We start from the raw sequence: 24,168 nt of genomic DNA on the forward strand, positions 1-24,168 counted from the left end.
AATATTCTTGAAATGCTAAGTGCATACGATATTAATGCTATATTCTTAGAAATAAGATGAGACAGAAAGGATACTACAGTATTAATCTTATTATCATGAGAGTTGCATGCATAGTTTCACCATCTTCACAGTAAAAACTATTTCTTGACAAGCACAAAAGCATTGTAACTGGATTTAGTTGTGATTTATTGAATAATGTTTAAATTCACAGGGCTAAACCCATACCAGAATGTTTCTCATGTGGTCCCTGAACTATCACACGGTATAGAGCAGCACCATGAGATGTGCTGAGATCATTTAGGAGTGATAGATGAGAGAAAAAAAGACTTTATTGCCAGCAATGAGAAGTACACATGAGGTGGAAGAAGCCTGGGATGTGGGAGAATTGAGACTTCAAGAGCCATTTCAGGGCAGGTAATGTCATGGTCAGCACAAGAGGAGAGGGTGGGGGCTGGGATCACTACTGGGAGAGCATTCAGGTCACAACGATAGCCAGAGTAGAGAGCTCAAGACAGGAGTGATAGCTTTGAATGTTTTTATTTACTTAAAGCTGCCTCCCAATGCTGGAGCTCACAGGCTGCTGAGGGCTTTCTGCTTTAAATTGTGTCAAAGCATGTTATATGGGACCTGCACTTGCAGGATGGTCTGTGCTATCTGCAGGGGCAATTCAAGTTCATGGAATTGTATATCATGTTGAAGTGATTTAGTGCTCTGGAACACAGAGCAACTTCAAGGAAAATTATAGATTTGATGAACCATACAGTAAATACTGAAAATGGTTTTGCAAAGAAATTTTTTTCACAAAATGAAAGTATATGTTTGTCCCTTGACTGAAATGAACATTAATTTTGAAAAAGCATTTTGCATGGCTCTGCTCCATTCATCATCTGAAGTACTTACAGTTTGGAAGTAGCCTATTCAGCCCATTCTTCATTTAATTCCACTAAATGGCCTTCTGTTCCTTTCTCTGTTAAGTCCTCGTCCAGCCTCCCTTTGAATGCTTTAACGTCAGAATGCAATTTGGTTTGGAAAAAAATATGCGCAATAAACATGATTTAAAAATGAGTTTATCCCCCACTAAAAAGGAGCATGTCACAAGTAAACATTGAAATTTTTTGGCAGAAGTTCAGTGCCACAGTTTTACAGCTGGAAAGATCATTGGAGGAAGTTTAAATTTAAATTTAGACATACAGTCATTTTGGCCCATGAGTCCGTGCCACCCAATTTACATCCACACTACCTATATGTTCCAAATGGTGGGAGGAAATCGGAGCCCCTGGGGAAAACCCACGTAGGTCAGAGCAGCAAGTCATCCACAGGCGCAATTTTCGACTGGAGCAAGGCTGGTGTGGACTTTCTTCCATCAAAGTTGGGAGCCTGTTTTCAAAAATATTAAAGTACACAGTTTATTTTAAATAATTAAACAATAAAACAAATTTAAAGGATGAAAATATAAAAATACATTAAATTTTAAAAAATAAAAGTGCGAAAGAGAGCAAAAAAAAGGAACTTACCTTTGCTATTTAATCTATAGGTTGGGGAATCTCATCTTTGGCCTGTGAACCAGATGTTTTGCTGTGTCTGTGCCTGTGCCCAGAGAATCATCTTGAAACCTCAAATGTGAGAAGAAAATAATCTGAAAATGCTGAAAATAATCTGGTCAACTAGCATTTACACAGAAAATCAATATTATGTTTATTTTAGATTAGTATGTTTAATTCCTGAATGGTACCACATTTGTAATGGTATGGTGTGCAAAGGTGGGAAACATAGAGGTACACACACACACACACACACACACACACACACACACACACACACACACACACACACACACATACACACACACACACACACACACACACACACACACATACACACACACACACACACACGCACACACATGCACATACACACACACACACACATGCACGCACGCACACACGCACACACATGCACACACACACACACACACACACGCACACACATGCACATACACACACACACACACACGCACGCACGCACACACGCACACACATGCACACACACACACACACACACCTCACTTTTCTTTTGTACTATTTTATTTATTTTTAAAAAGTGTTATTTATAGCAATTTTGCATCTCTAATGCTGCCACAAAGCAATGAATTTCATGACACATGTTAATATAACCATATAACCATATAACCACTTACAGCACAGAACAGGCCAGTTCGGCCCTACTAGTCCATGCCGTAACAAATCCCCACCCTCCTAGTCCCACTGACAAGCACCTGGTCCATACCCCTCCAGTCCTCTCCTATCCATATAACTATCCAGTCTTTCCTTAAATGTAACCAATGATCCTGCCTCGACCATGTCTGCCAGAAGCTCATTCCACATCCCTACCACCCTTTGCGTAAAGAAATTTCCCCTCATGTTCCCCTTATAATTTTCCCCCTTCAATCTTAAACCATGCCCTCTAGTTTGAATCTCCCCCACTCTTAATTGAAAAAGCCTATCCACGTTTACTCTGTCTGTCCCTTTTAAAATCTTAAACACCTCTATCAAGTCCCCTCTCAATCTTCTACGCTCCAGAGAAAAAAGCCCCAGTCTGCACAACCTTTCCCTGTAACACAAACCTTGAAATCCTGTCAACATTCTCGTGAACCTTCTCTGCACTCCTCTATTTTGTTTATATCTTTCCTATAATTTGGGGACCAAAACGGTACACAGTACTCCAAATTTGGCCTCACCAATGCCTTGCACAATTTCATCATAACCTCCCTACTCTTGAATTCAATAGTCCGATTTATGAAGGCCAACATTCCAAATGCCTTCTTCACCACACCATCTACCTGAGTATCAGCCTTGAGGGTACTATTTACCACAACTCCTAAATCCCTTTGTTGCTCTGCACATCTCAATAGCCTACCATTTAATGCACATGACCTATTTAGATTTGCCTTTCCAAGATGCAACACCTCATATTTATCTGTATTAAATTCCATCAGCTATTTCTCAGCCCACACCTCCAGCCTTCCTAAATCACCTTTTAATCTACGGTAATCTTCCTCACTGTCCACAACACCACCAATCTTTATATCATCCGCAAACTTGCTTATCCAATTCTCCACCCCAACTTCCAGATCGTTAATATATATAACAAACAATAGTGGACCCAGGACTGATCCCTGAGGAACTCCACTAGTCACTGGCCTCCAATTGGACAAACAATTTTCTGCCACTACTCTCTGACACCTCCCATCCAACCATTGCTGAATCCATTTCACTACCTCCTCATTTATACCTAATGCCTCCACATTTTTTCCTAACCTCCTGTGGGGAACTTTGTCAAAAGCTTTATTAAAGTCTAAATAGACAACATCCACAGCTTTCCCTTCATCAACCTTTTTTGTAACCCCCTCGAAAAACTCAATCAGGATTGTCAAGCATGATCTACCCCTGACAAAACCATGCTGATTACTCCCTATCAATCCATGTACCTCCAAATATTTGTAAATACCATCCCTCAGAACACTTTCCATCAACTTGTCCACCACAGACATCAGACTCACGGGCCTATAATTCCCACATTTACATTTAGACCCTTTCTTAAACAGCAGAACCAGATGCACCACCCTCCAATCTTTTGGCACTACCCCCGTGGCCAGTGACATCCAAAATATCTCTGTAAATGGCCCCTCTATCTGTCCACTAGCCTCCCTGAGTGTTCTTGGGAATATTTTGTCCGGTCCTGGAGATTTATCCACCTTTATCTTTTTCAACACAGCCATCACTACCTCCTCGGTTATCCTTATATGCTTCATTCCCTCCCCACTATTTTTCTTTACCTCAACTGGTTCAATATTTTTTTCCCTAGTGAATAGCAAGGCAAAGAAATCATTCAAAATTTACCCCATTTCCTCTGACTTCTCACTTAGCCTACCCTCACTATCTTCAAGGGGTCCAATTTTATCCCTCACTAATCTTTTACTTTTAATGTACTTATAGAAACCCTTTGGATTTATTTTTACTCTGTCAGCCAAAGCCTCTTTGTGCCTTTTTTTGGCCTTTCTAATTTCTTTCTTAAGATTCCTTTTACACTCCTTGTAGTCCTCCTTCAAATTGTCAGCTCCCTGTTCTTTATACCTCTTGTACACCTCCCTTTTTCTCCTAATCAAATTTCCAATATTCCTCAAAAATCAAGCCTCCCTATGACTTCCAGCCTTTCCTTTGATCCTCACTGAGACATAACTACTCTGTACCCTCAAAATTTCTTTTTTGAATATCCTCCATTTTTCATTTACACCCTCACCTGAAAATATCCTGTCCCACTCAATACTCCCCAAATCCCTTCTTATTCCTTCGAAATTTGCTCTTCTCCAATCCAGAACCTCAACTTTAGGCCCCTCCTTGCTCTTCCCTAAAACTATCTTAAAACTAACAGAATTATGTTCACTAAACCCAATTGGATCTCCAACATTAATATTTGATATCTGACCTAGCTCGTTCCCTAACAGGAGATCCAGTATTACACTGTCCCGAGTCGGTTCTTCTACTAATTGATTCAGAAAACAATCTTGAACACATTTAATGAACTCTAGCCCATCCAGCCCTCTAACTGTATGGGTATCCCAATCAATGTGAGGGTAGTTAAAATCTCCCATGATCACTACCTTATGATTCTTGACCCATTTGGTGGTCTGTAATACACCCCTATTAGCACCTTCATGCCTCCTTCACCCCTCAATTCCACCCAAACAGCCTCACTGGACGATCCCTCCAGACCATCTTGCCACTTCACGGCAGAAATGTCCTCCTTAACAAGCAGAGCAACTCCTCCCCCTTTTTTACCCCCTGATCTATCACATCTAAAACAAATGTATCCTGGAATGTTAAGTTGGCAGTCCTGCCCCTCTTGTAGCCAGGTCTCACTAATTGCCACAATATCGTGTCCCCAAGTATCTGTCCATGCTCTAAGCTCATCTACCTTGTTCACTATGCTTCTTGCATTAAAATATATGCATTTCAGAGAATGACCCTCACATACATTCTCTTTTCTACCTTCTGCCCTAATCTCCATCCTAGCTTTGTTATCGTTTGTATTCTTTTCTAGGTGACAACACATTTTGATTCTTATTTTGAATTCTGAACATTGAGAAGGTTAGAGAGTGCCTACTGGGAAAAATAACTATAAAACAGAACAAAATAAAGCAATATCTTTTGTGTTAAGTTATGCCAACCTCAAGAAAATAAGTGTATGGATGAGGGCAACTTGATTATTTAAGGCCTTGTACATTAAATCAACACAGACACAATCCACCTTGGAGCTCCATATAAAGAACATAAGATTCGGTATATAGAACAGTGCAGCACAGAACAGGCCCTGAAGCTCAGCATGTCTGTGACAACCATGATGCCAATCAAATCTAATCCCTTCTGTCTTCACATGATTTGAATCCCCTTATTTCATGTTCGTGTGTCAGCTTGCTGCCTGTTCAACATTGCTATTGCATCTGATATTACCACCTCCCCTTGCAGCACGTTCCATTCTCTGTGTTAAAAACTTGCTTCATGCATCTCCTCCATTTATTCATCAGCATGCCTTAAATCTATACCTTCTAGTACTAGAAATAATGAAAGATCAGTGGTGTGATTGCAATTATATTGTTATCAGGATTGGATCAGACAAGTCCTAAATCATAGATAACAGCAGAATATGGATAACTATTGCCCAGTGCCAATATTCATGGCTGCTGACCTCAGCAAGACTCCCAACCTGATAACTGCAATACTCTCTGGCTCAAAACCTCACCACTATGCTGGTCACCATTCTGCCATAACACAATTTGAAGGAGGACTACAAGGAGTGTAGAAGGAATCTTAAGAAAGAAATTAGAAAGGCCAAAAAAAGGCACAAAGAGGCTTTAGCAGACAGAGTAAAAATAAATCCAAAGGGTTTCTATAAGTACATTTACACAATGTATTTTCATATCATGGTGCAATCTAATTTTTTCATTTGCAATTAAATAAAAGATGTCCAAAGATATTTTTAAATGTTTAAATAAAAAAAGGAATTGTATCTGATTCTTGTGACTGAATATTGGAGGAAAGTTTTCTGGAAGTGTTTTTTATTTGTTCAAATCTGTGTTGGAATCATTCACGTAAAGTAAATGCATGTAAAACAATCAGGCATGATTTTACACTCTGATGCTTCTTTAATAATAATCTTGGCTGAAAATAAATCCTTCATTTATATTGGAATAACTGCAGCAGTTCAAGGTAGTGATTCATTATTCTCTTCCTTGGGCAATTACAAAACAGTAGTTATGGCCATTCCATTTTCATCCTAGTCCCATAAATGAGTTGCAATATCAAAAAGAAAGTCACCAAAAAATCTGCTGGAAACCTGGAATAAAACGAGAAACTACTGCCAAAACTCTTCAGGTCAGCCAAGTGCCAGTGGAAAGAGAAACAGTAATGATGACTTGGATTTGATGAAGGGTGTCCAACCTGAACTGCAAACTGTCTCTCTTGACAAATGTCACCTGGCCTGCTGAAGTGTTTTCAGCATTTCCTGCACTATTGAAATGCAGTCCTCAATGAGGGGGTCAACAGTGGAAAGAGTAAAGAACTTGAAATTCCTGGGTGTCAACATCTCTGAAGACCTATCCTTCATGCCGATGCAATCATAAGGAAGGCTCACCTGCAGCTATACTTCATAAGGAGTTTGAGGAGAGTTGGTACATCACCCAAATTCTGCACTGTGGAGTGAATTCTGTCTGGTTGCATCACTGTCTTGTAAGGAGGTGCCAACGCACAAGATAGGAAAAGGCTATAGAGAGTTGTGAACTCAGCCAGAAGCATCATGGGTATTAGTCCACTCCATTAAGGACATCTAAATGAGGCAAGGTCTCAGGAAAGCAGCCTGCATCATCAAGGACCCTCACCACCCAGGCCATGCCTTCTTTACACTGCTACCATCAGGAAGAAAGTGCAGGAGCCTGAAGACAAATGACCAATGGTACAAAAACAGCTTCCTCCCCTCCGTCATCAGACTTATTAACAGACAATGAACCACAGATACTACCTCACCTTTTCTCTTTATTTTACATTCATTTATATTTTTTAAAAAAAATAATTTATAGCCATTTTGCACCTGTGATGCAAAATGAATGAATTTCGTGAAATGTTCAAGACAATAAATTCTGATTCTGTTTCTGAAAAGGACACTACTCAATCAAAAGAGTCAGTAAGATCCACTCCCCTGCTTTTTCCCTATGTTCCTGCAATTCTTCATTTCAACTATACATCCAGTTCCCCTCTGGATCCTGATCAGACTGTGCATAACATTCCATCACAATGTTTAGCACAAAGATTTTCCTCATGTCATCTCTGTTTTTCACATACCTGTCTCTGCCCCTTATTCTCTTCTCTCTCTTTGGCTTGGCTTCGTGGACAAAGATTTATGAGCCCTTTAAACACCAATAACAGTAAGCACAAATTATCAAAGCAGTTCATAGGGTAAATGTCCAGACATTTGTCTCTGTTTGGTAGCACTCAAGTAATGATCTATTAAAGGCATTACCCTCTGCTGTCAGAAAAGTTCCATTAAGTTCAATGAAACTTGAAAGCAGCACACCTACCACCAGACTGAGGATGAATTCCCATGCTATGGAATTTAGTGTTGCTGAAACAAATTAAAATCATAATTTATTCTCTTGATCATGTATCACAAAATTTGTGGTTTTACAGCAGCATTACCGGTGCATAAAACTGATATATATTACATTTTAAAAATAAATCAATTCATGGAGTGAAGACTAATGTCCATGAAGGCACAGGCCAAGTTCTTCTTCTTTGGCTTGGCTTCGCGGACGAAGATTTATGGAGGGGTAAATGTCCACGTCAGCTGCAGGCTCGTTTGTGGCTGACAAGTCCGATGCGGGACAGGCAGACACGGTTGCAGCATTTGCAGGGGAAAATTGGTTGGTTGGGGTTGGGTGTTGGGTTTTTCCTCCTTTGTCTTTTGTCAGTGAGGTGGGCTCTGTCGTCTTCTTCAAAGGAGGTTGCTGCCCGCCGAACTGTGAGGCGCCAAGATACACGGTTTGAGGCGATATCAGCCCACTAGCGGTGGTCAATGTGGCAGGCACCAAGAGATTTCTTTAGGCAGTCCTTGTACCTCTTCTTTGGTGCACCTCTGACACGATGGCCAGTGGAGAGCTCGCCATGTAACACGATCTTGGGAAGGCGATGGTCCTCCATTCTGGAGATGTGACATACCCAGCGCAGTTGGATCTTCAACAGCATGGATTCGATGCTGTCATCCTCTGCCATCTCGAGTACTTCGATGTTAGGGATGAAGTCACTCCAATGAATGTTGAGGATGGAGCGGAGACAACGCTGGTGGAAGCGTTCTAGGAGCCGTAGGTGATGCCGGTAGAGGACCCATGATTCAGAGCCGAACAGGAGTGTGGGTATGACAACGGCTCTGTATACGCTTATCTTTGTGAGGTTTTTCAGTTGGTTATTTTTCCAGACTCTTTTGTGTAGTCTTCCAAAGGCGCTATTTGCCTTGGTGAGTCTGTTGTCTATCTCTTTGTCCATCCTTGCATCCGATAAAATGGTGCAGCCGAGATAGGTAAACGGGTTGACCGTTTTGAGTTTTGTGTGCCCGATGGAGATGTGGGGGTCTGGTAGTCATGGTGGGGAGCTGGCTGATGGAAGACCTCAGTTTTCTTCAGGCTGACTTCCAGGCCAAACATTTTGGCAGTTTCCGCAAAACAGGACATCAAGCACTGAAGAGCTGGCTCTGAATGGGAACTAAAGCAGCATCGTCTGCAAAGAGTAGTTCGCGGACAAGTTCACAACTCTGTCAAAACGCATAAATAATGGAGGAACCCAGCTGGTCTCGCAGCGTCCAGAGGAGGCCAGAGGCCTTTCTAATTTATTTCTTAAGATTCCTTCTACACTCCTTGTAGTACTCCTTCAAATCGTGTTATGGCAGAATGGTGACCAGCATAGTGGTGAGGTTTTGAGCCAGAGAGTGTTGCATTTGGGGTCTGAGCCCTTCTTCAAACTATGAGTGAAAGACAGGTGTCTGAATTAAAGGTTGGGGGAAGAATGTGAGAAGGAGAAGGACAGAGCAACAGACGAAAGGTGTTCGTTGGATACGATAAGAGAAAAGGTGAGAATTGATTTTTGCTCTGTGAAAGGAAACAGAGGAAAAAGGGAAGAGAGTGAGAGCCAGAGCTAGAGGAATGGAGAAAGGAGACAGGGGAAGAAGATTAGGGAGAGTGGGGGGGGGGGAGTTTCAATGGAAATCGTTGAAGTCAGTGTTAATGCCATCTAGTTGGAGGGTGCCCATTCAGAAGATGATGTGTTATTCCTCCAATTTATAGGTGGTAGTGCATGAGACCATGGACAGACATGTCAACTAGGGAATGGGGCAGGTCTGCAGCTTCAATCTGTCCTGTGCATTGGCACCACCATACCAGGCAGTGATGCAACCAGACAGAATGCTCTCCATGGTACACCTAGGAATTTACAAGAGTTTTTAGTGACATACCAAATCTCCTCAAACACTAACCAAAGTATAGCCACTGGCAAGTCTTCAACATGAAGGAACCAGGCGAGATCTTCAGAGATATTGACACCCAGGAATTTGAAGTTGTTTACCCTTTATACTAATGACCCCTTGATGAGAATTGGTTTGTGTTCTCCTGATTTCCCCTTTCTGAAGTCCACAATCAGTTCCTTTTTAACAAAATTAAACTTAGACATACAGCAGGGTGGCAGGCCATTTCAGCTCATGAGTCAATGCGGCCAAATTTACACTCAATTAACCTTCACCTCTGGTACGTTTTGAATGGTGGGAGGAAAACGGAGCCCCTGGAGAAAACCCATGCAGATATGGGGAGAATGTACAGACTCCTTACAGACAGCATGGGATTCAAACCCTGGTCCCAATCGCTGATGCTGTAAAAATATTTCACCAACCGTGTTGACTTTAAATTTGCTAATGTTAAGTGTAAGGTTGTTGTTGTGAGCCTACTCAACTCACTGATCTATCTCGCTCCTGTGCGCTTTCTCATTGCCATCTGTGATTCTGCTGATGACCGTGATGTCATCGGCAAATTTGTTGATGCCATTTGAATTGTGTCTAGCCACACAGTCATGGGTGTAGAGAGAGTAGAACAGTGGGCTAAGCACACATCTTGTGTTGATTGTCGGTGAAGAAGAGATGTTGTTATCGATTCACACTGACTGTGGTTTTCCGATGAGAAAGTCAAGTATCCAGTTGCAGAGGAAGGTGCAGAAGCTCTGGCTTTGGAGCTTGTTGACGAGAACTGAAGGGAGGGTGGAGTTGGCAGTTGAGCTATAATTGATGAAAAATAGCCTGATGTATGTGTTGCTGTTGTCTATGTGATCCACGTCTCAATAGAGAGCCAGTGAGATTGTGCCTACTGTAGAGCGATTGTGGGATAGGCAAATCACAGTGGGTCCAAGTCTTTAGTTAGGTTCAAGCTAATTCGGGCTAGTATTTCATCACAGTAGATGCAAATGCTGCTGGGCAATTGTCATCAAGTTCACTCTGCTCGTCTTGGGCTCCGGTGCGATTGATACTTTTTTGAATCAAGTGGAAACCTCCGACTACAACAATGAGAAAATTATCCATGAAAACTGCAGCTAGTTGGTTGGCACAGATTTTCAGTACCCCACCACATATGCCATCAAGGCCTGATGTCTTGCGAGGGTTCATCTTCTTGAGGAATGTTCTGTCATTAGCCTCAGAGACAGTTATCACAAAGTCATCAGCTTCAGCAGGGATTCTCATTGGTAGCGTTGAATTCTCCTTTTCAAAGTGAGTATAAAAGATGTTCAGCTCATCGGGTAGTGAAGTATCATAGCCATTAACAATGCTTTGCCTTGTAAGAAGTATTCACCTGCAAGCCCTGCCTTAGCTGGCAAGTATTTGGCTCTGTTTCTAGCTTCTCCCCAGAATGATGGAATGCATCAAAGCGCATCTACCAGAGACACTGGACCCATTTCAATTCATGTATAGATGGAACCATTCCAATGATAATGCTATAGCCTTGTCCCCAAAGGTGCAGTGCTAATTTTTAGGTGCCAGAGATCCCCAAAATGGCAACGAGGTGCAGAAACCACTGAAGGAGGTGACAGAGCTGCCCCCTGAGGTGTCAGAATGGCACTCTGGTGAGCTCCGGCAACACTGCATCCCTGTTTGTCCCTCCACTCCATCCTGTCCCACCTGCAGTATGACACCTCTTGTGCCAAGCTGCTGTTCATAGACTTCATCTGTCCATTTAATACAATCATGCCCCAGAGGCTTGTGAAGAAGCTGTCCTCACTGGGACTCAACTGCCCTCTCTGTATCTGGATTCTGGACTTCTCTAACAGAAAGACCCCCCCCCCATCTGTTCAGGTTGGCAGCAGAATGCCAAGCACCACCACGCTGAGCACTGACGCACCTCGGGTCTGTGTGCTCAGCCCGCTCTTGTTCACGCTACTGACCCACGACTGCAATGCCAGATCCAGCTCCGAAAGAGTCATCAAATTTGCAGATGACATGATAGTAGATGGCCTCCTCATCAACAACGATGAGTTGAACTTACAGAGGAGAGGTGGAAAATCTCTGCAGTGGAGAGAGTGGAGAGCACCAAGTTCCTTAGAGTCCACTTAAGTGACCTACCTTGGACACACAACATTTCATTTCTCAGTGACTGCACTTCCTGAGAAGGCTGAGATGGGCAACCCATCTGGCCACCATCATGTCAACTTTCTACAGGAGCTCTACAGAGAATGTCCTGGCCAGCTGCATCAGGGTGTGGTATGGTTGATGTAGAGCATCTGATTGGTGGTCAATCACAGCGGCAAAGAGGATCATTTGGATCTCCCTCCTCCCTATCAAGGGATATACTGGGATCATTGTCTAAAGTGGGCTCACAAAATCTGTGAGGACTCCTACCACCCTGCATGCACCATCATCAGCTACTCAGAGCCAGAACCACTAGGCTGAGAAATAGCCTCTTCCCACTGGCAATGTGACAGTTGAACAACTGATGAACTGCTCATACAAACCCTCCATGACTCTACTATCTATTTAGCAATATTATTTATTAATTTTAATATTTGTAGATGCATACTGAGTATATGTGCTATGTCTGTATGTGTTTTTGCATTGTTTTGCATTGAGGTCTGGAGACTGCTGTTTCGTCGGGTTGAACTTGTCAATCGGATGACAAATAAATTTGAACTAATTGGAATATCCTTTAGAATACCTAGCAAAATCATAATGTTCTGCATGGTTATCTTCTAATCTATTCAACTGAATCTATGTTCTGTGTTAAAGTCAAGGACAGTCTCCCACTGTCTAATCAAGACCAGAATGATATTTGCAGAAGCATATCATGTGAGTAAAATACAAAAATCTGCAGACACCATGATTAAAGTAAAAACACAAGGCTGGAGAAGCTCAGCCGGTCAAACCGTGTACTTTATATCTTAAAGATAAAGATACATAACCAGCATCTTAGGCTTGAGCCTTTCATCAAGGTATCTCGCTCTAAACGGTGGTTATGTATCTTCATCTTTGCGATATAGATTACACGGTTTGGCTTGCTGATTTTATCCAGCATTGTGTTTTTATGCATATCATTTGAACCTTGCAACACTTTATTTAATCACCATTCAACTGTATATACCACCACATCTCATCCTCCTTCGATATTCACAGGGGCATTCTTCTGCCAATTCAAATCACTCAACATGCAGTCAAGAAATGGCCAAGAACACTGGACACACCAAGAATGCAACTTCCATCAACAGGCCAGCTATTGAAAGTCAATTATCACATCCCAGTACAATGTCTCAGGCTCCAACATCTCCAGCTGCTTTCCATCCTGATGATGGATTCCATTTGCCTCAGATGGAACTGCGCTTCATGTCAGCTTGCTACAAATCTAAATAACATTCAGATCTCAATATCAGTCTCAAATAAAGAGTCACAACCTGAAATGTTGACTGGCCCATGAATGCTGCCTGACCCGCTGAGATGGTCAGGTGTAGACTGAAAAGTAGCCAGTAACACAAGTATCTCAGAAGTGCTGGGATATGACTATTTCCAGGAACAAAACAAGGTGCAGTGGCACGATCATTACAGAATTCATAGCATCAGCATCAAATACAACTGGAGCACTCCATTAAAACCTTCAACTGCCACAACTCACTTCTTGGCACCCAGAAGTCTAGTCAAGTCAGAATCCAGCAGAATATTTTTGACTAAATTGTATGAGTGCAGCTCCAACAACGCACGAGTAGTTCAATTGCATCCAAAACAAAGCTGCCTGAGTGATTGGCACCCTGTGTCTCCCTACCACCGCACCCCCCCCACCCCCAACTTGACTTGCACAGAACGAACCACCAGTCCACTGCAGCTTGTGTGCCTGTCAAATGCAAAATGCCTTACAGAAACTCATTGAGACTTCCTTGATAAGAACCCCCAAACCTGCAAAATGTCATATTCCAAGGACAATGGCAGCAGGCATATAAGAATTTAATCTTTCAATGATACCTCCAAATGACACATCCATCAACCACAATGGTTCTTGCATATCTTTCATGACATTTGCATTTGCCGCTACATCTCAGCCTGCAACGTGTAGCATTGTCAGGATTAGCAGTAGTTGTCCTTCCACAGTGAACACCACTTAATCTACACTTCATTCATAGCAGTCATAGCTTTCTCTGGAACACTGGCGAAATAGATATTAATTGCCATTGACACTTCATTAAATAAAAAAAATCTCAGGGACAGCACTTTCTTTCCGTGGCTTTCTCTGTGGAGATAGATAATCTCTGGCAAGTTTTACACTAAACAATGCTGCGAGAACATAAAAAGCAGTCAGATCAATGAAGATGGCAAATGGCACATACATTATAGAAACATAGAAACATAGAAGATAGGAGCAGGAGTAGGTCATTCGTCCCTTCGAGCCTGCTCCGCCATTCAACGAGATCATGGCTGATCTTAAAGTTCAGTACCCCGTCCCCGCCTTCTCTCCGTAACCTTTAATACCCTTATACTGAAGAAATAGATCTAATTCCCTCTTAAATATATTTAATGAACCTGCCTCTACTGCCCCCTGTGGCAATGAATTCCACAGATTCACCACCCTCTGGGTAAAGAAATTCCTCCTCATCTCGGTCCTAAATGGTTTGCCTATTATCCTCAAACCATGGCCCCGGGTTCTGGATCAAACAATTTCACAAACAACATTAGACTGTTGCATATCACACCTTTAATGCCCCAAAAAATAGTGTAGAGCAATTTTGAGTCCAAAATTCAAAGTTCAAGTTCAAATTTATTGTCAGGTCCATTGAAAGATTCTTTTTCTTGTGGGCCAGGTAGACTTTTTACTTAGCTGCATTGAAGAAAAAAAAAAGTAAGCAAAAAGAGAAACGTGAACAAATAGTGTGCAAATGCACACCAAAAAAAAAATCAGTATTTATATATTCTATTCAAAGTATGAATCTGAAAATAAGTCTCTGATTGAGTCTGTTGTTTAGGACTCTGGTGGTGGAGGGGTAGTACCTGTTCCTGAACCTGATGGAACAAGTCTTGTGGCTCTTTCTTAATGACAGTAGCAAGAACAGAGCATGTTCCATGTGGTGAGGATCCTTGATGATAGCTGCTCCTCTCTGACAATAGCATTCCATGTTGATTTTCTTAATGGTGGGGAGCAATTTGCCTGTGATATATTGGGTTGTGTCCACTACCTTTGGAGGGCTTTTTTACTCAGAGGTATTGGTGCCCCAATACCAGGCTGTAATGCAGTCAGTCTGTTCACTTTCTACCACACATCTGTAGAAATTTGCCAAGGTTTCTGATGTAATACTGAACTTCCACAAACCCCTGAGGATATAGAGGTGCCGACATGCTGATGTGCTTTCTTCACATTTAGATTTGTATATTGGGTCCAAGAAGAGTGCTCAGAAATAGTGACACCCAGAATTTAAATTTTCTCACCCTCTCCACCTCTGATCCCCTAAAGATTACTGGATTGTACACCCTGATTTTCCTTTCCTAAAGTTTATAATCAGCTCCTTAGTTTTTGTGATATTGAAGGAGTACACCATTAGTACACCATTAGCCAAGTTTTCAATTTTCCTTCTGTATGCTGACTCATTGCCAGCAAATTTGGAAATGGTGCGGGTGTACTATTGAGCCACACAGTTGTCAGTGTATAGTGAGTAGAGCAGGAGACTATGTAATCAGCCCTGTGGTGTTCTGGTTCAAAAGGAGATGGCAGAGGAGATGTTCTTGCCAATCTGCATTGCTTGGGGTATGGAGGTGAGGAAATCCAGCATTTAATTATACAATGGGGTATTGAGGTCCAGGTCTTAAAGATTGCTGATCAGATTTGAGAGGATGGTGATGTTACATGCTGAACTTTAGTCAAAACTGAACATGCTGATGTATGCATCTTTGCAATCTAGGTGATCTAGGATTTGTGTAAAGCCAGTGAGATGGCATCTACCATACATTTGCTTTTCATTTTTTATTTTAATGATCGATTTTAAAAGATAATGCCTCAAAAAACTTAGAGTTTATAACTATGTGATTATTTTATCAAGTGCCTTGATATATACACTTCAAACATAGTATTCTCAGTGGCCACCTAAATGAAATGACTCACCTTATCAAATTTTCATTTATTTGAGCACACATGTTCAATAACTATGACTTTTCTTTTAGATTACTGTTTCAAAAGCTATGCCAAAGGGAACCTTGTATGGCTGACGATAGCTATGTTTACTTCCTCTTTTGGAGCAGGTGTTTTGCTGGCACTTGATTTTTAAAAAAAAATAAAGCACATTAACTGGCCCCCCAGTACGCTTTGAATGGCGGGAGGAAACCAGAGCACTGGACATGGGGAGAATATACGAATTCCTTACAGACAATGCTGGATGGGCTTATTACGAAAAAAACATGAGCGACGTAATTTATAGGAAATGCAATTTTAAACTAAATTATTGATCGAGACTTAAAATCAACTATTTACAATTTTATTTCACTCTCTGTAGACACTCTCAATAAATTAAAGCTTGTAAAAGGTACTTCAAAAGTCTTTGCACAATAAGAGTTTCAAAGGCCAATAGACAACTCCAATCAGCAAAATTTCACCAATAACAATTAACCTGGAGCCTGATAAGTTTGTGGGTGGGCCAAGTTTCCAGTATAAATCCCAACCAGCACAAGCCATGATGGATTCTTGATCTATGCCAGCTAAAGGTTATGTTTTAAATTCCTTCATGTTTTTTATTTGCTCTGTTTTATTTTAATTTCCCTGAGAAACCTATACAGTTCTTACCTCCCTCATTCCCTCGAAGTTCCTTGAAGTTTGCTGCGACAGAACATTTTTTTCATGCATGAGTTGATGAATATTTCTCATGCCTTTTTGAAAAAAACGTTCCAGTGTTAACAATGTGCTATTAAGGTTTTAGCACCTCCACTGCATGAAGAATTTTCATAGCCAACAACATGATAGAGAGAGAGCTAGGCTGCAGGTGGAGAAAACACGAGAGCAAATATTTCAAACAGCAACAGCTTGAAAAGGTAATGGAAGCCAATTCAATTGTCACGACGATATGGAATTTTGATATCAGTTCGGAAAAAAAAGGTAGATCTGACATGCTGAAAGTGTAAAAAAAAATAGTAAACTGGAAAGAGAAAGTCAGTTTTCTGTTTGAGGACTTATGACAAAGCACAAGACTTGAATGCTCAGGCATCTGTTGAATATATTTGGTTCATAAAAGTTTTGGAAGCATTAGATCTCTTTTTTTTCATGCAATGTGGGTATTTAACCATATTTAATAAAGGAATAAAGGCTTCCTGCAAACTAGTTAATAGTTACCATAATGTCAAATTATACTGGATTTCCCCACTAATATCCTTTGCCATGTTTTATAAATAAGTGGAGTACACACTTCAAGTACTTTCCAATATTTTAAAATTTTAACAATTAAAAAAATTGAAACCAAGTACTTGTGTATTTCAGAATCTGTGAAAGAACAATGGTCTGGATCTTGCAGTTGGCCAAGTCTACCCTGGAGTTCAATGGAGAGACTTTGAGTGACAGCAGGATCTCTTGTAACCTATGGGCAAATCAACAAGCCGCATCTACAGATCTCCTCTGAAGGTTTTGCCTGATGCCAAAGTCCTTTCCACAGATTTGTTGTCATTTACAGTGTACATAATGATTTTGTGTTCAAGCAGGGTGCTGAGTCAATCACAAAATCAATAACAAGGTTGAATGAAGTCTGCTCCTATTGAGAATATTGTCAGTGCTTTCCTTAAAAAAAAAATTATTTTGTGCTCAAACACTAAAATACTCTAAATGATATCTCCCATAACCTTGTCTAAATATTCATTCAGATTTGAGCAACATGGTTAGTGTAGTTATGCCACAAAAATGTTATAATGCCAGCAACTGGGCTTCAAATCCCACACTGTCTGCAGAGTTGAGACATTCTTCTCTGAATGCTATTGTTTCCTCCCACCGTTCAAATCATACTGGGGGTTGCAGGTCAATTGGGCGGCACAGAGTCGTGGTCTGAGAGGGCCTATTGCTGTGCTGTATGTCTAAATTTAAATGTAATTAAATTCAGCAGTTTAGCTAGTAACTTACGAGCAATCACCTTCAAAGGGAGTTATGGAGTCCCTGGCAGATTTGGTGGCAAAGGTTTGATCTGCCCAACATTTTGCATGATTCTCTGGGCTGAGTTCAAGATTCCAGCTCTGGCTTTCTTTATTCCCTTCATATTTCTTTCACTCTTTATTTCTCCTTTATTGCTGAAATATTTGTCTTCTGTCACTTCACTCCAGGACCAGAAACTTATGAACTTGCACTACATATGCCAGATTTCTTAGATGAGGGAATGAGGTGAATTTTTTTTTAATGTTTGTTTCCTGCACAAACAAATAAAAATGTTTTAGAAAAACAGGCAATATTCTCAACTAGATTCAGAACTTCATTTCACTTGATGACATAATTAGTCAGCATCTTGATTGATTTCATAATGAATTCAGTAAATTGCTTGAAGACAGTCATTATGAAGTGAGGCTAACTTGGAATTTCAAAAAAAGTCTCCCAACCTCAAGGCACTTATTTTGCCAAATCTGTGCATTATTTCTGTGCTTTAAACTTCATCTTAATGTTTTTTTAAATTTATACATGCAGCACGGTAACAGGCCAGCCCGGCCCACAAGTCATTGTGCCCAATTTACCCCGAATTAACCTACACGCTGGAACATTTCTAACGGTGGGAGGAAACCAGAACCCCTGGGGGAAAACCACACAGGTATGGGTACCACGTACAAACTCCTTACTGTCTTGCGGGATTCGAACCACAGTCCCGATTGCTGGTCCTGCAACAGCATTGTGCTAACCTCAACACCAACCATGCCACTCCTTAAGAATATTAGTTTACTGCTTTAAAAATATAGGTATTGATGATTTTTCCTACTTTCTATCAAGCCACTTGAAACATATGAAGTACAACTTGTTTTAAGTTAGAATATAGAACATAAACCAGCACCACACAGTAGAGGCCCCTCAGGCCACAATGTTGTGCCAACCTATATGAACTACTTCACATCATTCCAACCCTTCCCTCCCTCAGTCCATATCCTCTACTTCTATTGTATCTATGTATCTCTCTAAGAGACATTTAAATGTCACTTTTGCATCAACCTCCACCACCTTCCTTCGCAATGCACTCTGGGCTCCCACCAGAGTTTAAAAAAACCTTCCTCTGACATCTCCCATAAACTTCCCTCCACTTATTTTCAACAGGTAACCTTCAGTTTTGGCTATTGCTATCCTGGAAAATAGGTGCTAGTTGTCTACTCTATCTTTGCTTCCCATAATCTTGTACTCCTCTATTACTCCAAAGAGGAACAATTCATTCGCTCAACATTTCCTTATGAGACATGTTCTTTTTAATCCAGGCAGCATCCTGGTAAATCTTATCTCCAAATTAAACTTCAATACCAATATACTAGCTCCATGACTTGAAGCAGCTGCTTTCTTTCACAGTCTCCTAGGTTCTCACAGGTTCAGTTGGTTGTCTGATATCCAATTCAGGACTCTGTGGCCTTCTAGCTGTAGGAGGTTTGTCCCAATCATTGACAAGAACCAGGCAGCATATGTTGTACAGTCTACATTTATCTCACGACATCAGTTGTCATGTTTCAAAAACCTCATTGGTTATATACTTAAATGGCTGAAATAACTGGATAATTCATAATTCAACTTCTGCCCCTTGCTACCCTAGTTACTGTATTACCTAGTTCACTGTATTAACCCAGGTCACCATAATTTGGTTTTATGATCCCCTTCAACTTATTTTTTTAAATTTTACCTTTTAATGATACAGCATTGGAGAATATCCTTTTGGTCCATGAAAGCCATGCTGCTCAATAACACCCAATTAACCTACCATCATGTATGTTTTGGAGAAGGGGAGGAAACCAGAGCATACATAGGACACCCAGGCAGGTCAAATGGGGAACATGCAAACTCCCGACAGATCACATCTGATTTAAACCCAGGTTGTTGGCACTGAAATAACATTGCTCTAACCACTACACTTAACTGTGCTGAAAGGAACGGAATTGCATATCTATTTCTGTGACATCTAACCTATTAATTGTGAATATATATCCTGCTCCTCACAACTCTATCATGCCCCTTTTTCCTCTCCTTTCTTCTGTCCTGAACTCACCATGAATGACTTGCCTATAGAGTAGATGTTGGAAAAGATTATTCATACGGTCCCGCACAATACCTAAGGAGTTGTAAAGCAGTCAGGCTAAGAACTCCCTGTCACTTTGCCTTGGTAAACCTACTCAATGAGGCTATTGGACCTAATGGATATTATAGCCAAGATCAAACCACCCTCTCTTATATCAATATGTACTTTTTGAAAATGGCATCGATCACTTTGTAACTGGATGTGGAAAGCAATTTATTAGCCATCTTCATTTTTTTCATCTATTCCTTTGTTTCTCTAGTCTCCTGAGGGATGCTATAAAGAAATAATAAGGCTACATGTTAATTCACGCTGAAGCAAAATCCAAATGATGGAGTGAGCATTTAGCTCCAACACCATAACTTCTAGCATGTATCAGGCAATGTTTCCATTATTGTAACTCCATAGAAGTGGGATAAAGATTGGTGAATCTTGAACATGTGAGTTGAGTGAACAACTGCCTGACTAATGTGAGAGTACTGCCCACTGAACCATGATGCCTCAGCCTGTTTTAGAGAAATACAGCACTGAAACAGGCCTGTCAGCCCAAACTTGTCTATGCCGAACAAGTTGTCTACCTGACCTAGGCCCACTTGCATGCATTTGGCCAATACATGCTAAACATGCATATCATTTATGGCCATTCTAAACCTTTCCTATTTTAAAAAAAATTATGTCATAATTGTACCTGTCTCTAAAGGATCCTGTGGTGGCTTGTTCCATATACCCAACACTCTGTGTGAAAACTGGCGCCCACTCTGAGACAGATTCCTGATGAAGGGCTCAGACCCAAAACGTTGATTTCCTTTTACTTCCTATGGATGGTGTATGACCTGCTGAGTTTCTCCAGCTCTTTTGTGTCTTGCACCCACAGTGTAATCTGTAATACACATCAGACAAAGCATTCTCTAAGGGATTTCCTGTTGGTCCAGAAGATTCATTATTTTTAATCCATAGCGATCTTACTGTGAAACTGCAGAAAAAGAAGACATTAAATCTGTTATTGCTGCCATCACCCTTGCCTCCTCTATCTTGACTGACTGTCCTCCCAAATAAATCCTCTCAGACCCTCAGCCAACCTCTAAGCTGATCAATCACATTCTGTTCTCAGCACTCTCTATCTCATCCCCAACAACCACTGAGTTACCATTGGGGCATTGAAAGGTGTTTGCTGCTTGCTTATGCTGTCCTGACAAGTTACAGAGGTGTTGCCACCTGCCTCATTAAGCACGATGAGCTGAATTGAGACTTTGCCCATGTTTCAACTCCTATTTTAGTTGTTGGTGGAGCTTTTGATAATGCTTAATATTGCAGCCACTACTTTAATGCTCAAGATAGGAAATAATATAAATAAGGCGTAAGCCATTTAGAATGGATTTGAGAAAGAACTTTTTCACCTAGAGAGTTGTGGATCTGTGGAATGCTCTGCCTCAGAAGGCAGTGGAGGCCAATTCTCTGGATGCTTTCAAGAAAGAGTTAGATAGAGCTCTTAAAGATAGTGGAGTCAAGAGTTGTGGGGAGAAGGCCAAGCAGTGGGCCTGAGTGGAAAAATGGATCAGCTCATGATTCAATAGCAGGGCAAACTCAAGGGGCTGAATAGCCTATTTCTGCTTTTATGTCTTTATGGTCAAATGTTGAGAGGCTGCAGAGCTCCAAAATACAGAGGGATTTGAGTATGATTCGGCAAAGACTGGAACACTAAGTATTTATGGAAACAAACAAAATTTTATTTTTGTAAGGGGAAATGAATGTAGAAGTAGGAGGTTATACAGTATATAATATTGGTATTACCGTATACAGACTAATGGACACAATATTGGATTGTCTATGTCAAAAAAATTCACAGTTGATTTATTTGATTATTATATAGAATACATAAATTGTCTTTTAAGGAAAGGCTTGACATGATATGCATGTTTAGGAAAACAAGGAGTAATTAGAAAGATTGAACCATATATTATCCTCAAGTGGATTGAAAGGTTAAATGAGGATGCATCTTCTGGTGGCATCTAGAACTGCTTAAATATGAGGCAATTTTTACTTCTTGCATAGGTTGGTAAGTCCTCCGAATTTTCTTCCTGAAAGGGCAATGGAAGCAGGGTATTTGAAGAAATTTGAGCTAGAGATACGTGAATTCTTGATAAGCAAATTGGGGGGAAGATTATTGTGCAAAGAGGTAAATGTGGAAAAATTGGAATTGGATCTGCCATGATCCCAATTAATGGGGGATAGGGTCGAATGGCCTGCTCCTAATTCATAAGCACACAGAACTCTTATTTGCATTATTATTGTGACCTCAATAAGCTGAGTAAGCAGATCGAGTTAATAAGGAGTGTTCATCTGCAATAAATGTTAGCATTTTCAAAATAAGATGTTTAAAGTTGAACACCAGTTCTTTAAATTGTCATGTGAATCTGGACTGCAGCTCAGAATGATAGTATAAAATTGCAGTTCTATTTTTCCTTGCTCATTCATTTAAAATAAGTAGGGTTAGACCTTAAAAGCAAATACAGGAGCCTGCAGGCAAGCATCAGCCCTTTGACATTACAAAATATGAATGCTGTCAAGGATAAACAGAGTGAACTAAATCAAAGAAGTGTCCACATACAAAGTGCATGATGTATTCATGCATCAATGACTAATAGTCCCTTGGAAAGAGCTGTAATAATGGAATGAATGACCTTGAACCTTAGGGATGACAGGCCCTCTGTGGGAGAAACCAGTCAATTCTTCCAGTATTACCAACTGTGCCTTAACCTTATCATTTTACAGTAGAAGCAATTCTTTGGTTGTCATTGGTGCTCACCAAAAGTAATTCCTTCTGAGGTCATAGCTTGGTCATAAATACAGATTAACACTAAGGTGAAATGACACTGGTATTTCTGATTAGCATGCAAGTTATCAATATTTTATAACCATTCTTGAATGATGGAGTTTAACCTGCATAAAGGCACGCACTGAGAAAAAAAATTGAAGCCTACATTAACTAATTAAATTTGTTAAATTATGTTGGAATATCTGAGAAATGCTAGAAATACAAAAACTACAAACTTTGAATCTTAGGCAAACAGGGAGAGGCTGGAGGGACAAAATGCATCTGGCAGCATCCATGGAGAAAAATGGTCAGTCAACATTTTGGGTCAGGACCAGTGCTCACAATCTCAATCTCACATTTCCTTTTTTTTAAATATTTTATTTATAAGAAAAACAACCATGATTACAGACAATACAATAAAACAATGTATCAAAATTCAAACATGGTTTATATATATAGAAAAAACTAAAGAAACTACAAAAAAAACCCCAAACCCCCTCCTCCCAACCTAAAACTAGACCATCCCTCCAATCTTTCCCAAAAATCCCTAACTACCTAAAAAAGAAAAAAAAAAGGAAAAAAAGAGAATACTAAACACAATTCACTTAATGTGAACTAAGGAGACTCTTCTGCACCCAAATCCCCATCTTCAAATTTTCAAATTGAAATAATCCAAGTATAGGCTCCAAATCTTTTTAAATACATAATATTTATCCCTTAAATTATAAGTATTCTTCTCCAACGGTCTTAGATCCAAATGCCATTGGTGTAAATTTAGGTCCATCTGATCTTTCCACGAAATCGCTAAACATTTCCTTGTCACTGTTAATGCTAATCTCAAAAAAGCTAATTGAAATTTATCCAATTTATAAAACAAACCTAATTCCCTAATAGCTTCAATTAAAAAAATGTTTGGATCTAAAGAAAATTTTATTTTAAAAATAATCTGTAAACAATCTGTTACTCGAAACCAAAAAAATCTATACTTATCACAAGTCCATACTAAATGTAGAAATGTACCTTTCTGATTATTAAAACAAAAACTCAAATCGGAAACACTCAAATTATATCTTTTCTAATCTTCTTTGGCTTGGCTTCGCGGACGAAGATTTACGGAGGGGGTAAAAGTCCACGTCAGCTGCAGGCTCGTTTGTGGCTGACAAGTCCGATGCGGGACAGGCAGACACGGTTGCAGCGGCTGCAGGGGAAAATTGGTGGGTTGGGGTTGGGTGTTGGGTTTTTCCTCCTTTGCCTTTTGTCAGTGATTCTCCAGAGTTAAATACAATTGATGTACACAATTATAAGTTACAAGCCTATATCTAGCATTTATAATTTTTGTCATACTCTCTCTGCAATCTCACATCTCCTGATGTAACCTTGTAAGGAGAGATAGCTAAGTGTGCATTCTCCAGAGAAAGCTTCTCAACACAATAAGGTTGAGTAACTTGGGAACTGTTACATCCCAAACTTAAAGTATTATTTTTTTTCCTGTATAAATTCCATTTTTACTTTTAACTTTCCCTCATTTTTAGG

General features: G+C 40.4%; 1 protein-coding gene across 14 annotated transcripts in view; it reads right to left on the bottom strand.

Moving 5' to 3' along the window:
* Positions 1–1,049: 1,049 nt before the first annotated feature.
* Positions 1,050–24,168, bottom strand: part of LOC138757551 (uncharacterized) — a 172,523-nt gene continuing 149,404 nt past the window's right edge. For 4 of the 14 annotated variants that reach the window (XR_011353672.1, XR_011353673.1, XR_011353681.1 and 1 more), the window contains 4 exons: positions 20,509–20,700; positions 17,706–17,976; positions 1,515–1,613; positions 1,050–1,377 (listed from right to left, as the gene is read on the bottom strand). The gene's annotated coding sequence lies outside the window, so the exon portion shown is untranslated. The other 10 variants (XR_011353675.1, XR_011353677.1, XR_011353676.1 and 7 more) reach the window with 10 other exon arrangements.

This window comes from Narcine bancroftii, chromosome 3, assembly GCF_036971445.1.
Source record: "Narcine bancroftii isolate sNarBan1 chromosome 3, sNarBan1.hap1, whole genome shotgun sequence".
Classification (NCBI taxonomy): domain Eukaryota; kingdom Metazoa; phylum Chordata; class Chondrichthyes; order Torpediniformes; family Narcinidae; genus Narcine; species Narcine bancroftii.